Source organism: Heterocephalus glaber, unplaced genomic scaffold, assembly GCF_053883595.1.
Source record: "Heterocephalus glaber isolate CG9 unplaced genomic scaffold, H.glaber_assembly_v1.0 deba00001097, whole genome shotgun sequence".
NCBI lineage: Eukaryota > Metazoa > Chordata > Mammalia > Rodentia > Bathyergidae > Heterocephalus > Heterocephalus glaber.
The window spans coordinates 3,410,197-3,424,087 of record NW_028258191.1 but is presented as its reverse complement, the minus strand read 5'-3'; the positions used below and the strand labels follow the sequence as shown (position 1 = coordinate 3,424,087).

Sequence of the window (13,891 nt, the reverse complement as noted above, 5' to 3'; positions counted from 1 at the left end):
GATCTGGGAGTAGCAACTAGTTTGTTTCAAAAAATAATAGGAGCAGGGGGCCAAGGATATAGCTCAGTGGCACTGCGCCTGCCTGGCAAGTGCAAGGTCCTGAGTTCAATCCCCAGTACTGCAAAAAAAGTAATAATAATAATTTTTATAATAATAATAATAATAATAGGAACATAATAACCTGGGACCAGGTTATTGTTGTGGGATGACTTTGGGAGATTTTTTTTTTTTTGCACTGTGGATCAAACTCCTGTGGGAGTTATTTTGTGGGGGCTTAAGCATCAGGTAAAGAGTGAGAAGTCAGAGCTACAGTCTACAAAGTGGTAAAGCATTGCTTAGTTTCCTACTTGCCCAACCCTACTTCCCAATGTCTTCTGTTCTTCTAGGTTTTCTCTGGATTTTTCTAAAAATAAAATACTACCATTTTATTATTAGATTAAAATATGAGGTGTGCTTACTAATTAGCCCTGAATTTGTTTTGTCTGTTTATCATTACCTGGAGCAGCTACAGGCAGGACCACCAAGGGCCTTAGCAGGAGCAGCCCATACACTGCCATGGAGAGGCATCCTGTCTCTCTGAGCCATTCTTGGGTTTTTGTCTGTTTTGTGACAAATTTAATTAAGTTTTAATCATCACATGATGAAACATAACTTGTTAAAGATAAAAACAATATTTCTAGTAAGCATTTGATCTAATCCAGTGGTGACAAACCTGTGGCACATATGCCACAGCAGACCATTTGTGTCATTGAAAGCTCTAAAAGGTTCGCCATCACTGATCTAATCTGTACAGAATAAGCCCACATCTGTAATGACTAAATTGTAAGACTTTTCCAAACCTAAACTCAATCAAGTGGATGTGCATGGAGACATAGCATATCATGGCAGCTGACTATTATGGAGTCAAAGACTTGTGAATTATCATTTGGGTCAGCATGCCTCAAGAAAGCTTGGCCCTGTCTAGATCCACTTCTACAGCAATGGCAGCATGAGGTTCCCTGTCATTCTTTCAGAATGTACGCTGTGACTGGGCATGCTGGTGCACATCTGTAATCCCAGCATTCTGGGAGGCTGAAGCAGAAAGCTTGCAACTTTGAGGCCATTTTAGGAAACTTAATGAGATCTTGCCTCAAAATAAAAAAGGCTGAGGATGTAGCTCATGCAAAGGCTCTGGGTTCAATACCTGGTACCACAAAAAGCAAAATAAAACAAAAAGGTGGGTTGTGTAAGTACTTCCTCCTCCATTGCACTACTTTTGTCTCTGGTACCTACAGATTGAGGGTACCATCTGTGCTCCCTACACCTGAGAATTTAAGATGCCGGCCATAACTGACTGCTTATAAATCTGTTTAATTTTCTTGATTTTATGAATCAGAATGAGAAAGAATCTTGAAATGTTATATGAGAGACCGTTTGCAGGGATGGATAAAGTAAACAAAGAGCTGAGTGTCATGTGCTTGGATCCATATCATTTTGCCAGTGACTTTTCTCTGTGCTGCAAGATTAAACGTTTTTTGAAAGAGGAACCATATAAATGTTTATTATGAACCTGCAAACTTAAATATCTGTAGAGGACACCTAAGCGAATTAATTAGGAAGTGCAATGTCCTCCAAGACAAACTTCCTTAGGAATTATTGCTGATAGAAAGTCAGAAGACAAATTCCGAGATAGAAGGTACATATCCTTTTGGACCCAGCTTCTTGTTGCTGTTTCTCTGTGAAAGGGAATTAATGAACATGTTGCTTGATGGCCGTTTCTAGATCAGTTTTCTGGTGGTTCCTAGTACAAGCAGGAAATATATGTGATCCCTAGCCCAGGGTTACAAATTTCCAGGAAAGATTTCTTTCTACTTACCAAGGTGCTCCCTGAGATAACCTTTCTGTTTTACATAACCTAGAGTGATTTTCCCCCCTTCTTTTAAGCAATTTTATACTTAGGATTTAGTCTTTTGAGGGTTCTATTATTATACCAAGGTGTCACTCAATTGTATTAGGGCCCAAGGCCTTGAAATGTCCTCTAGTTTGCCTTTTAATGTGCCCTCTTCCCTAAGGTAGGAAGGTCAGTACATTATCCAGTGTAGGCCCCTGGGATTTCCCTTTCTGGAGAGTTCATTGGTGCATTTACAGAGGTGTTGGTTACATCTTATTCACTACTTCCGACTGCTAAATAATGAGATGGATTTCAGATTATCTGCCCTGTGACATTGCTAGATGAAAGTCTCAGACTTCTTTCTTTTTAAAAGTAAAATTGTAACTAAATATTAAAATACATTCAGGAAAAGGAACAAATCATTAGCGCAGAGTTGGTAAATTTTTACAAAGATAGCATGCTGGGTGTCCACACCCATATGAAGCAGTAGAACCACAGAAGTATCCTGGTCATTGTACCCTACTCCACAAATATGAGTACTATGACTAAGCTTTACATAAATGGAGCCATAAAGAATGTGCTCCTTGCTTTTAAACAACATGTATATGTGAAATTAACTCATTTTTTGTGTGTGAGCAGCCAAGTCATTTTTTCTCATAGATGTACAGTAGATCATTTTATGAATGTACCAAACTCATCCATTCCACTGTTGATGAAGATTTGTGTTGTGTCTCGTTTTGGAATACTATGAATATTTTTACCCATGTCTTTTGATATACATATGTATGCATTTCTGCAAGCTCTACCCAGAAGTGTGATTTCCAAACATGGGACATATAGCTGTTGGCTTTACCAAGTGCTGCCTAGTAGTTTTTAAAGTGGCTATACTGATTACCCTCTTACCAGCCATGTACACAGTGCCAGCTGCTGTGCAACCTTGCCAGAACTTAGTATTGACAGAAACAATAGAAGTTAATGACATTTTAAAGTGCTAAAGCAAATACCTTCCAACCTTTAATTATAACCTGAGCCTGTCAGTCTTGCTTCCCTCCTGGCTGCTCTGCTAGCTCTAAACTCCTGTTTGTGCATCTAGTACCCTGGAGACTGATGAAAGCTCTGCCCTACTTCTCTGCCCCACTTCTCTGCCCCTTGGCAGGGCTTTCTACTTGGCTTCTCAGCCTCTCCACCTGTGCAGCCTTGGAGTCAGCAAATGCCTTGAGGAGAGAACAGGTACAGAATTTCAGGCTCCACTGACAGCTCTTTTCTCCACTGTTACCTTGCTCTTCAAATCCTATCTTGGTAGCTCTCCTATGCTTTCATGTAGACATTTATTCTCTTAGTTTATCCTGCTACTTTAATTTTATTCTGTTTCTTGGTAAGATGTTTCTTGGTACATGAAGAGCATCTAACCTACTCCAATTCATAGCAGTTTTGTCCAGATATTTTCTAAAATTACAGTGGCCACAGGTGGAACATATCCATTTGCTGCTTTTGCCTTGTGGCTTTTATTTTAACCACTGTCCACTGAGATGTCCTATTCATCCTCACTGCTCACTGCTTTTCATTGCTTTCTAACTACTTTTTTGGCCTTTGCCTGGTAATATGTATGCTGCTTTCTGAGTGTCAGTGATTTGCTTTAAAAAACAAGTTCCTGCTGGATATGGTGGTACATGCCTGTAATCAGCACTCAGGAGGCTGAGTCAGGAGGATCACCATGAGTTTGAGGCCAATCTGGGCTACATAGTGAGTGCAAGGCCATTCTGAAATACATAGTGAGTCCCTGTCTCTCAAAAATGAGGAGAGAGAGAGAGAGAGAGAGAGAGAGATTTTTCCCCAAGACACCTGTCCTTAAGAAGTATGGATGATGTTTTGAAAAGACAGGGAAGTGTCTGTTTTAGCAGTTTCTACACAAGATGCTGACTGCACAAAGGAGACCAGTCACGACTTAATCAGGTTCACGAACACTTATTTATTTTTAATTTCTGCCTTGAGGAATTTCTTACGTGGGGATGAGAGAATAAAAACATGTCCTTTTTAGGAATCTATGCAGAGTCACTGATAGGAGCAGGAAAACCAAGAGAATAATCTGATGGCCCAATGCCAGAGGCCATGAAATAATTCCAATTAGGGCAAGCTTTAAATAATTCAGCTTCTCTGCAGCTCAGTTTGTAGTTCGTCCTTTTTATAAGTCTATTTTCTTTCATGTGGGGTTCTTTTTTCATTCACTTTCCATTTTACTGAACTTTGAATTAAGGTATAATAATACATATGCAATGTGATTGAAAAATCCAGTGAATATTTTAAATTTAAAAATTATTACAGTGAAAACCACATTGCCATTACTTCCTCCAGAATATCCCCCTCACTTTGAACACATTAATTTCACCATTCCCTCCACTTTTGGAAGCAGTTCTTGCTGTCCTCTTTTGTGTCTTTACTTGCACTGTCACAACTGCCTCGATGTCCGAATTGATTCAGAACATTAACTTCTCACCATCATCTTGACTTTGGAGAAGATCCAGAGCTTGCACAATGCCAGATCTAGAGAACAGAGTGGAGGGGAACACACTGGAATGTTTTTACTAGCCTACCTTTCCATTGGATGGCACTCGGCAGCAGCATTCGTAGTAATTTTGATTATATCTTGTAAAGACACTCACAAAAGAGCACTTCCGAAAGTGGCAAGAATGGAAGGACAAGTGTGTTTCAAGTGAGGGGGCTATTCTGAGGGGCATTTGTGGCCATGTGGTTTTTTTGTCATAATTTAAAAAAAATTTAAACATTCACTGCATGTTTTGATCACTCCTTATAGAATAGTGTAATGGTTTTCTGTAAATTGAGCACAGCATATAAACAGCACCCAGATTAAGAAGTGGCCATTTCCAGGAGTCGATGATTTCCCCCACTACCAAGTGCCGCCATGATAGGCTGAGCTGTGTTCCCTTCAGATTCATGTATTGAAATGCTAATCTGTATACCTCAGAAGGTGACTGTCTTTGGAAAGAGGATCTGTAAAGAGCTAGTTAAGATTAAATGAAGTCATAAGAGTGGTGTCCTTACATGAAGATATTAGGATGCAGAGAAGCACAGAGGGAAGATGATGTGAAGATGCAGGGAGAAACTGGCTACCTACTGGCCAAGGACAGAGACCGCTGAAGAAGTCAGTGTTGCTAACACCTTGCTTTCAAACTAATAGCCTCTAAAACAGAGAAAATTCAAACAAACAAAAAACCAAAAAAGCAAAAACAAAAAACAAAAAACAAAACAAAATACCCCCACAAAAAACACAAAAACAAACAAATAGAAGAAATTTTTAAAAGGGCTAGGGATTTAGCTCAGTGGCACTGTGCTAAGCGCAAGGTCCTGAGTTCAATCCCCAGTACCAAAAGAAAAACAAAACTCAGAAAATTTTTAAGTCGGTCAGCCTGTGATAGTTTTTTATGACAGCCCTAGCAAACTAATATAGTTACCCTCCTGATTTTCAATAGCATAGATTAGTTTTGCTTCATATTGGGTTCTTTGTAGAAATTGAATACTACAGCACAAACTCTTATCTGTCTGATATTTTTCTTTTTTTTAAATTAATTTTATTGATACATTTAAGGTATACAGTATAATGACATTCATCATTGGAAATTTGCACCTTTACATAATCCATCTTGGTTCTTAATTTTTCTCCATTCCCCTGCCCTCCCTTCAACCCCTCCATCCCTCCCTATTTACAAAGACTTTGTTTCCATTTTTTCATTTTCTCATATTAATTCCATTCCCTTCTTTCTTTTCCCCTCCCCTTCCCACTTCCCCTTCCCCTTGGCCCCTTTTCTTCCTATTTCACATTATCTATTATACCTTTTAGTCCTTATTTACACTTTCAGTTTCTCACACTATAGAAACTTTGGTATTTACACATGGGTACCCTATTTATTTCACTTAAGAGTATTGCTTCAATATGCATCCATTTAGCTATAAATGTCTCTACTTTCTCACTTTTTATGGCTGAGTAGCACTCCATTTTATTTTTTAAAAAAACACATTTTCTTTATCCAGTCTCCAGTCGATGGGCAATTGGGTTGTTTCCAAGTTTTAGCTATCACGAATCGTGCTGCTATGAACATGCGTGCACATATATCACTGTGGTATGATTCTTTTAATTCTTTGGCGAAGATACCCAGCAGGGGACTAGCTGGGTCAAATGGGACTTCCAGTCCTAGTTCTTTGAGGTATTTCCACATTGATTTCCACAGTGGTTGCACCAGTCTACACTCCCACCAGCAGTGGAGCAGGGTTCCTCTTTCCCCACAGTCACACCAGCATTTGTTATTGGTTGATTTCATGATGGCAACCATTCTTTCTGGGATGAGGTGGAATCTCAGTGTTGTTTTAATTTTCATCTCTCGAATTACCAGTGATGTTGAACACTTTTTCATATGTTCATTTGCTATTTCTACTTCTTTGTCTGAGAAAAGTCTGTTCATTTCAGATGCCCATGTTTGGATAGGGTATTTAAATTTGGGAAGTCTGATTTTTTTAAAGTTCTTTATATATTCTAGATAGTAGACCTTTGTCTCAGGGACAACTGGTGAAAATTTTTTCCCACATTGTGGGTTCATTTTTAACATTATATGAGATTCACATTTTGTTTGATCTAGTTGTCTCATTAAGTAAATATGTGCCATAATTCATTTATTCAACCATTAATAGGCATTTTATTGTTTCTAGTTTTCATTTGTGCAAACAGTCCTAAAAACATTTCTAAGATATTTTATTTCTTCCTGCACTGGATATATATCTAATGGTGGAATTTCTGGTTCATAGAACATACTTAGGTTTACTTTTAATGGATCCTGAGAAATAATTTTCCAAGTGATTATACTGTATAAAAACTGCCCTTCTTGCAGAAGTGTAGTTATTATTTTATTTTCAAATTGGATCAGACCATTCAAACACAGTTATAGAAGAGATGTTATACACATTATACAGCTAAATTGAAATGTTTTAACTTGGTTCAAATTTGAGTAGAAAAGTTTGGCTAGGTGATTCCTTCACATTGATCAATGTTTATCATAAATTAAGTGCCTGCTATTTGTACAAGCATGTGTTATATGTTGAGGGAAGTGCTGGCACGCACAAGAATAAACCTGATTCTCAATATTATAATTTAGAACAGTAATTCTCTACCAGGAGTGATTCTCCTCACCCCAGGGATATTTGTCAATATCTGGAGACATTTTTGTCACAATTAGGGATGAAATGTAGTCAGAAAATGGCATGGCTGCTGCTAAACATCCTGCAGTTGCCTTAAGTAAATTATCTATTCTAAAATTTCAGAAGTGCTGAGGATTTCTGCTTCTGGAAAGATGGAGCAGAGATACTTTTCTATTCCTCCCACTAAGTACAATTAAAAATCCTGAACACTATATATATATTTTTAACCCCAAACAAATAAAAACAAAACATAAAACTCTGAAACGAGGAGATAGGGAAATTGACAGAGTTGCTATGAACTTCAGAACTCAAAGAACACATTGGTGAATTTACTGGATATTCTTTTTGTCTCATATATTCTAGACTTGAAGCTAAGGAAATCAATAATCAAAAATCTCACAGGCATGAACAAAATCCCCAAAAAGTTTGCTCTCTGCAGCTGAAGGACTAAGAAGGGAATAGCCTAGAAAAGCAAACTATTTTTACATAATAAGTGCTCTACCTAGCCAAATACCACAGAAAAAATTGTAGCCCACACACACTAGCTGAGGCTGAATAGAGAACATAGAGTTCCAACCACAGGAGGCTGCAGTGAGAGGCCCCAAGGCCCCTGCTAGGATGGTTATCAAAGAAGGGAAATTGAGGGAGAGGGGACTTAATTCCCTCTAGGCAGACATGGGGGTCTCTCCATAATGTCAGTGGTGACCATGTGGTGTGTGGAGCTGCTGCACTTCCAAGTTCCCTGGCAGCATGCAGTGTCTCTAACCTTCCCTGGAGCTGGGTCAAACGAGGCTTAGCGTAGGTAGCATCAGGTTGTCACCACCATTCATTGGCATGAAGCTGCCTCCCACCATGGCATCAGTAAAGGCCATGTGGAGAGCATTAATGAGGTACTCATACCACTCTCGAGCAGGGAAGTACCGTAAGAACAGTGTTAGAGCACAATACCAAAATACCCATGTTTCAACTTAAAACATCACTCATTGTACCAAGAAGACCTCCAGTTGAGTAAAAAATGGCAATCATGTGTTAATGAGCTTTTTATTACAGTAACAAATACCTGAAAAAATCAACTTAAAAAGAGGAGAGCTTTACTATGGCTCACAGTTCTGGAAGCTTTGACCCTGGCCTGGCCCTGTTGCTTTAGGGCCTGTGGCAAAGCAGTACATCATGGCCACTGGGAAATGCAAGTTAAGATCATAATGAGTGTGGGAAACTGAAAGTGTAAACAAGGATCAAAATGTATAATAGACAATGTGAAATAGGAAGAAAAGGTCCACAGGGGAAGGGGAAGTGGGAGGGGTCGGGGAAAGGAAAGAAGGAAATGGAATTAATATGAGAAAATGAAAAAATGGAAACAGTCTTTGTAAATAGAGAGGGGTGGAGGGGTTGAAGGGAGGGCAGGGGAAGGGGGAAAAGAATAAGAACCAAGATATATCATGTAAAGATACAAATTCCAATGATAAATGTCATCATCTTGTATACCTAAAATGTATCAATAAACTTAATAAATAAAAAAGATCATAATGAGATATCACTGTTCATCTATCAGAATGGCTAAAAAAAAACAGTGACAGCACTGAACACTGATAAGGATGAGGAGAAACTAGGTCACTCATGTTGTTGGTGGGAATATAGAATGGTACCGCCACTCTGCAAAGTGTGACAGTTGCTTGAAAGATTCAGCATGCACTATCATACAAACCAGCACTTCCCCTTCTGAGCACTTATCTCAGAGAAATGAAGACTTCACAGAGAAACTTTATTTAAAATAGCCCTATCGGGGCTGGGGATTTAGCTCAGTGGTTCTGGTACCTGCCTTGCAAGCGTAAGGTCCCGAGTTCGATCCCTGGTACCAAAAAAACAAAACAAAACAAAAATCCCTATCTGGTAACGACCTAGCGGTCCTTTCAATGTGTGAGTGGTGTACGCAACTATGGTACATTCGTACTGTGGACTCTTACTCAGCACTAAAAATCAACAAATTGTTGATACAAGCAGTAACCCAGATGGAGCTCCAGTAAACCATACTGAATGAAAATACTCAACCCCAAAATGTTGCACACTCTTATGACTCCATTTGTGTATCATTCTTTAGTGTGTGTGTGTGTGTGTATGTATCATTCTTAAAATGACAAAATTTTGGGCCTGGGATTTAGCTCTGTGGCACTGCACCTACCTTGCAAGCACAAGGTCCTGAGTTCAATCTCCGGTACCAAAAACAAACAAACAAAAACCCAAAAAGCCTATTAATAAAAGGGCGGGAAGGGCCGGGGATTTAGCTCAGTGGTTTCACTGCCTGCTGCGCAAGTGTAAGGACCCGAGTTCGATCCCCGGTACCAAAAAAAAAAAAAAAAGGGCTGGGGATTTAGGATTTAGCTCAGTGGTGCCGCACCTGCCTCTCAAGCTCAGGGTCCTGCATTAGATCCCCAGTACCATAAAAAGAAATAAAGGAGGAGGAAAGAATTATTGGGCTAGGGATTTAGCTAATTGGTCCCACTGCCTGCCTCGAAAATGCAAGGTCCGGAGCTCAATCCCTGTATCAAAAAAAAAAAAGAAAAAAAAGACAGAATTTTAGAAGTGAAACACAGATTAGTGACTTCCAAGGGTTAAGGAATGATTGGTAGCACCCTAAAGGTCAAGGGACCCTTGTAGGTATGGAAATGTTCTGTGTCTTAATGATATTAACGGCAACACCTTTATTGTGATACTGTATCATACTTTTGCAGGATGTTACCATATAGGAAAACTGGGTAAAAGGCACATAAAATCTCTGTATTATTTATTACAAATGTGAATTTATAGTTATCTCAAAAGATAGAACTAAAAACAACAGAAGAGTAACTGTCATTTTTTTAAAATGTAAAGGTTAATTGTGCCAAGTTTGAAAAATCTTAATTTAGAAGGAAAGCCAGACATATCAAAATAGGTTATAAAGAAGGACTGTGACAACATGGAGGAAAAAAACTAATGTTGACCTAGTTGGGAGGAAAATCAGGGAAGATTTCACAGAATTTCTCAATTTGGATTGTCTTGGAGAACTTCAGGTTTCCAGAAATGGAAGATAGGAAAAAGTCTTCCAGACTGAACAAAGGATGCACAAAAAGTGTTGTGAAGAACAGTCAAAAGTTTTGATACAGCATCTCAAGGTATGCAGTAGGCAATGCTGAGCTAGCCTGGCCTTGATCAAGGAAAACCTTGAGTCCTAAGTGGTGAGACTCAGATGTGAAACTCCGAGTTGGAAATGTCCTGGAAGGGACTATCAGAGAAGCAGTTTCCCCTGCAATCTGGACACACAGTTTTAGGAGCAGAAAGGGCACAGAAACCTGCCTGCCACTCGGGGAGGCCTGTTCTTCTAGCAGTGCAGCCAGCACTCTGACAATGAGGTGTTACTGTGGGAGATGAGTACCACAGTCTGACCTTGGTTTCAGAAATATATCTGGAGCTTGTATGGCACCTGTTTTGAACAGGGAAGATGGAAAAGGGAAAAAATTAAACAAAACAGGGATGTGGTCCAGAATTGAAGAAATGGATAACGGAGATGCTTCAGAGGACGTAGAAACTGGTTGGGGAGAGAAATCTCAGCTGATTTCAGATTCCAGTCCACATTACACAGGAAGATGAAGGTGCCACCTCTCAGGAGGTTCCTTCCTGAGAGAGGCACACATGAAGATAAACAGGTATGAGGGGAAGAGAGGTAGAGCTTGGTTTGAGACATGTGAGGTATGAGATGATACCAGCAGTATCCAGGAGATAGTTAGAAATTTGATTCCATTGCTAGGAGAGAGAAGTAGAATGGAGGTATAGCATTGGAAGCCTGATGAGGTCACTTGAATGAAAAGAATTTCAAGGACAGGCATGGGAGAATATCAACATTCAGGTCAGGAAAATGTTGGAAAAGAAGAAACCTGAGATGTAGAAGAAAAATCTAGAAGCAAATCTCTCAAGTCCAGGATGGGGAATCCCCCAGAAGAGATTAGACCTAATAGAGTCCAGGACCACGAAAAGATCCTCCATGGTCAGACACAAGAAAAGGAAATCCTGGGCCACAGAGAGATCCCTCAGGGCCACACATGGTAAAAGGAATCACATTTGGTGTTGAGGACAGTTGTAGCCTGGAAGTCTCATGCAGATGTGAGGAGCTGAGTATGCAGTAAATATTTAGGCTAAGGAGTACCCAGACAGATGTCACTAGGCTTTTAGTTTTCGCTATTATTTATGGTATTATTATTAAAATTCTTTTCCACCCATTCATTTTCTTGCATCTAGGGAATTGCTTTCTAGCATCAGAGCCACATGGGATACTTGAGTGGTGAGAAGACCTTTTATCACGATGAGCATTGGTATTGTCTGATTCTAACTCCAGTCATCTTATATATAGCTATTATTTAAATACTCCTTCTTTTACTGGAAACTGAATATTGGTGAGCCAATGAAAATGTGCGTTTTAGCTTTGAACTAGTTTTAAATTTCAAAAGTAGATTATTGAGTGTATGTGTGTATGTGAACTTTATGAAAATTATATTTGTGTTTTTCAATTGTGGATTAAACTCTCCCATTTTCTGATTTTACTGTGAATCAAAGACTTTGGTTTCACAACTTCTGGGAATACTATGCAGTTGCAGAATATGAGATTTTAGAGGCCGAAATTAACCTGGTAGAAATTCAAACCCGTCTTTTATCTTTTAGATAAAAGCCTTTGAAATCCTTTTACTGTGAAGTTATCAGAAGGCTTGATTCTCATATAACCTCATTACTAACCCAAGGATTATTCAAAATGCATGGTGAGCAATGCTCTGTGACTGAAACCCAGTGTTTTATCACTCCCACAGTCCAGTGATAAGCCACACACGTCCACCTAGTTCTGCTTGGGAAATTTTGCCTGCTGTCCTGAACACACCCTTGGAGATCACAGATCACAGTGCTTATTGAAGGCCCTCATCAAATAGGCACTGAAGAAACCAGTTCAACTTTATTTGAGCATTTCCAAAACTTATTTAACTGCAGAACCTTTTTCCACATTAACATTTCATAACCCACCTCAAGGTTTTGTAAGATAAGAAGTGGAATGGATATTTTTGAGGGATTGATGCCTCCGAATTGAGGTTTCTACTGTTGGAAGTAAAGGCAGTATTCTCAATCTATCCTTGTCTTTATGAATCAGACTTGAAGTATAAGAAAATAAATTCGTACCCATAATCTTTACTGATCTCCCTTCTCTCCCTAGAGTGGCAAGAATTGGCTTATTGGGTACTTAGGATTTACACATTTTCCTGGAAAAATAATTTTATCAGTTGTTGCCCGTACTTTCATTCAATGGAATAAGTTCTCACTGATAAATGAATAAGGGAATGTGTTATGGACAGAAAAGTATGAATAAAAAGTAGTAGTATCAAATTCTCCAATTGTTATTTTAAGGCTTACTGAAAACAACATAATTCATTACTTGGGAGCCAAACCTAATTTCCCCAAACTGAAACCTGGTAGTGATTTACTTATTCCATAAGAGTATGATCTTATCTGCTCAGATTTACATTTGGAGCAATAAACCTCTGGCAGCTGCTCCCAGTTGCCTGGATGAAGAGGAGACAGGAGATAAGAACATTCCTGCTTTTATTGCCCTCTAGAGCATTTGAAGTTGGGGTGGGATTGGGAAAGGTGTACCTATTGTGGCCATAAATGTCCACCGAGTGTACTAAAGAAGGAAACCAGTCCTCTTTAGAAGGAAGACGTGGTAAATCTCTTAGGCCACCGGCCTCTGTTTGTCAAAACCTGCCAAAGGTTTTAAAAGAAGAGAGCTGCCTCCTCTTCATCTGAAAGGCCATCACTCCAACTTTAAAATAGTCTAGGACTTTGAGAGAATCATTGCCAGGTATAAAATCTTCAACTTTTTACTCCCAGAATGACCTCACTTACCTTACCCGTAGTGAGTTCCATAGGACCCCGAGTAAGCTCAAGGGTGCCTTGACCTGATTGCAATGAACAAAACTCCAGCCTTGGTACAGGGTGGAGCTAGCATGTCGGGGAGGGTGTTGACCCTGCTCTCCCCAGGCACACCCACCACAGTGTAACCCTGGGAGAGGTGCTGCCCTTAGCCTCAATTAGAGGTCATTCAGGTCGCTGTCAGGTGCGGGTGTCTATGAATCCTAGTAAAACCCCTGAGTTTTATGACTCCCAAGATGTGTCAATGTGGTCCTTATTAGCTCATTCTCAGGTCCTCAAATTCTTAAGCTTTCTTCTATGAACATTAGCACTTTAGTTGAAAACTGCCCAAATCATGACAGACTCTGGTAGGAGTTTTTATTGCCTAATAAATAATATCACAGGAGGTCATAATTCCATATTAGCCACTAAATATCCAAAATGTATAAAGCATGCAAAGTTGGGTCCAAGATATGGATGAAAAATAGCTCAGTGACATTTCCAAAGAATTATTCATTTTCTTTTTTAATGTGAAAATGGAGCAGGAACGGTCTCCTAAATCCCAGGCTTAGAGAGCTGAATGCTGCCCGGAGGCCTTAAAGCATTACACTGACAAAGCCATTTTTCTTATGTTTTTTAAATTACCACTAAAACAACTCTCTGTGGAATTTTGGAAGACATTGCAAGCTTTCAGACTCATAATACATGGGAAGATCTCTCTTAATTTCCATCACAGTCATCATCTGCCGCCCCAGGAAGACCCTGAAATCGTGTGGGGAGAGACAAAGCTCTTCAGTAGTGGATCACCTGCCTTGCCGGCTCAGCATTCTTCCCACTGCAGCCTGGGATCAAGCTGTGCTCATTGCTAAGAAGCTCTTTCTTTTAGATAACGCC

General features: G+C 39.5%; 1 protein-coding gene across 4 annotated transcripts in view; it reads left to right on the top strand.

Annotated features, from left to right (window-relative positions):
* The window catches only part of Lypd6 (LY6/PLAUR domain containing 6), a 142,780-nt gene that overhangs the window by 123,151 nt on the left and 5,738 nt on the right, over nucleotides 1-13,891 (top strand). The gene's annotated exons all lie outside the window — the stretch shown is intronic.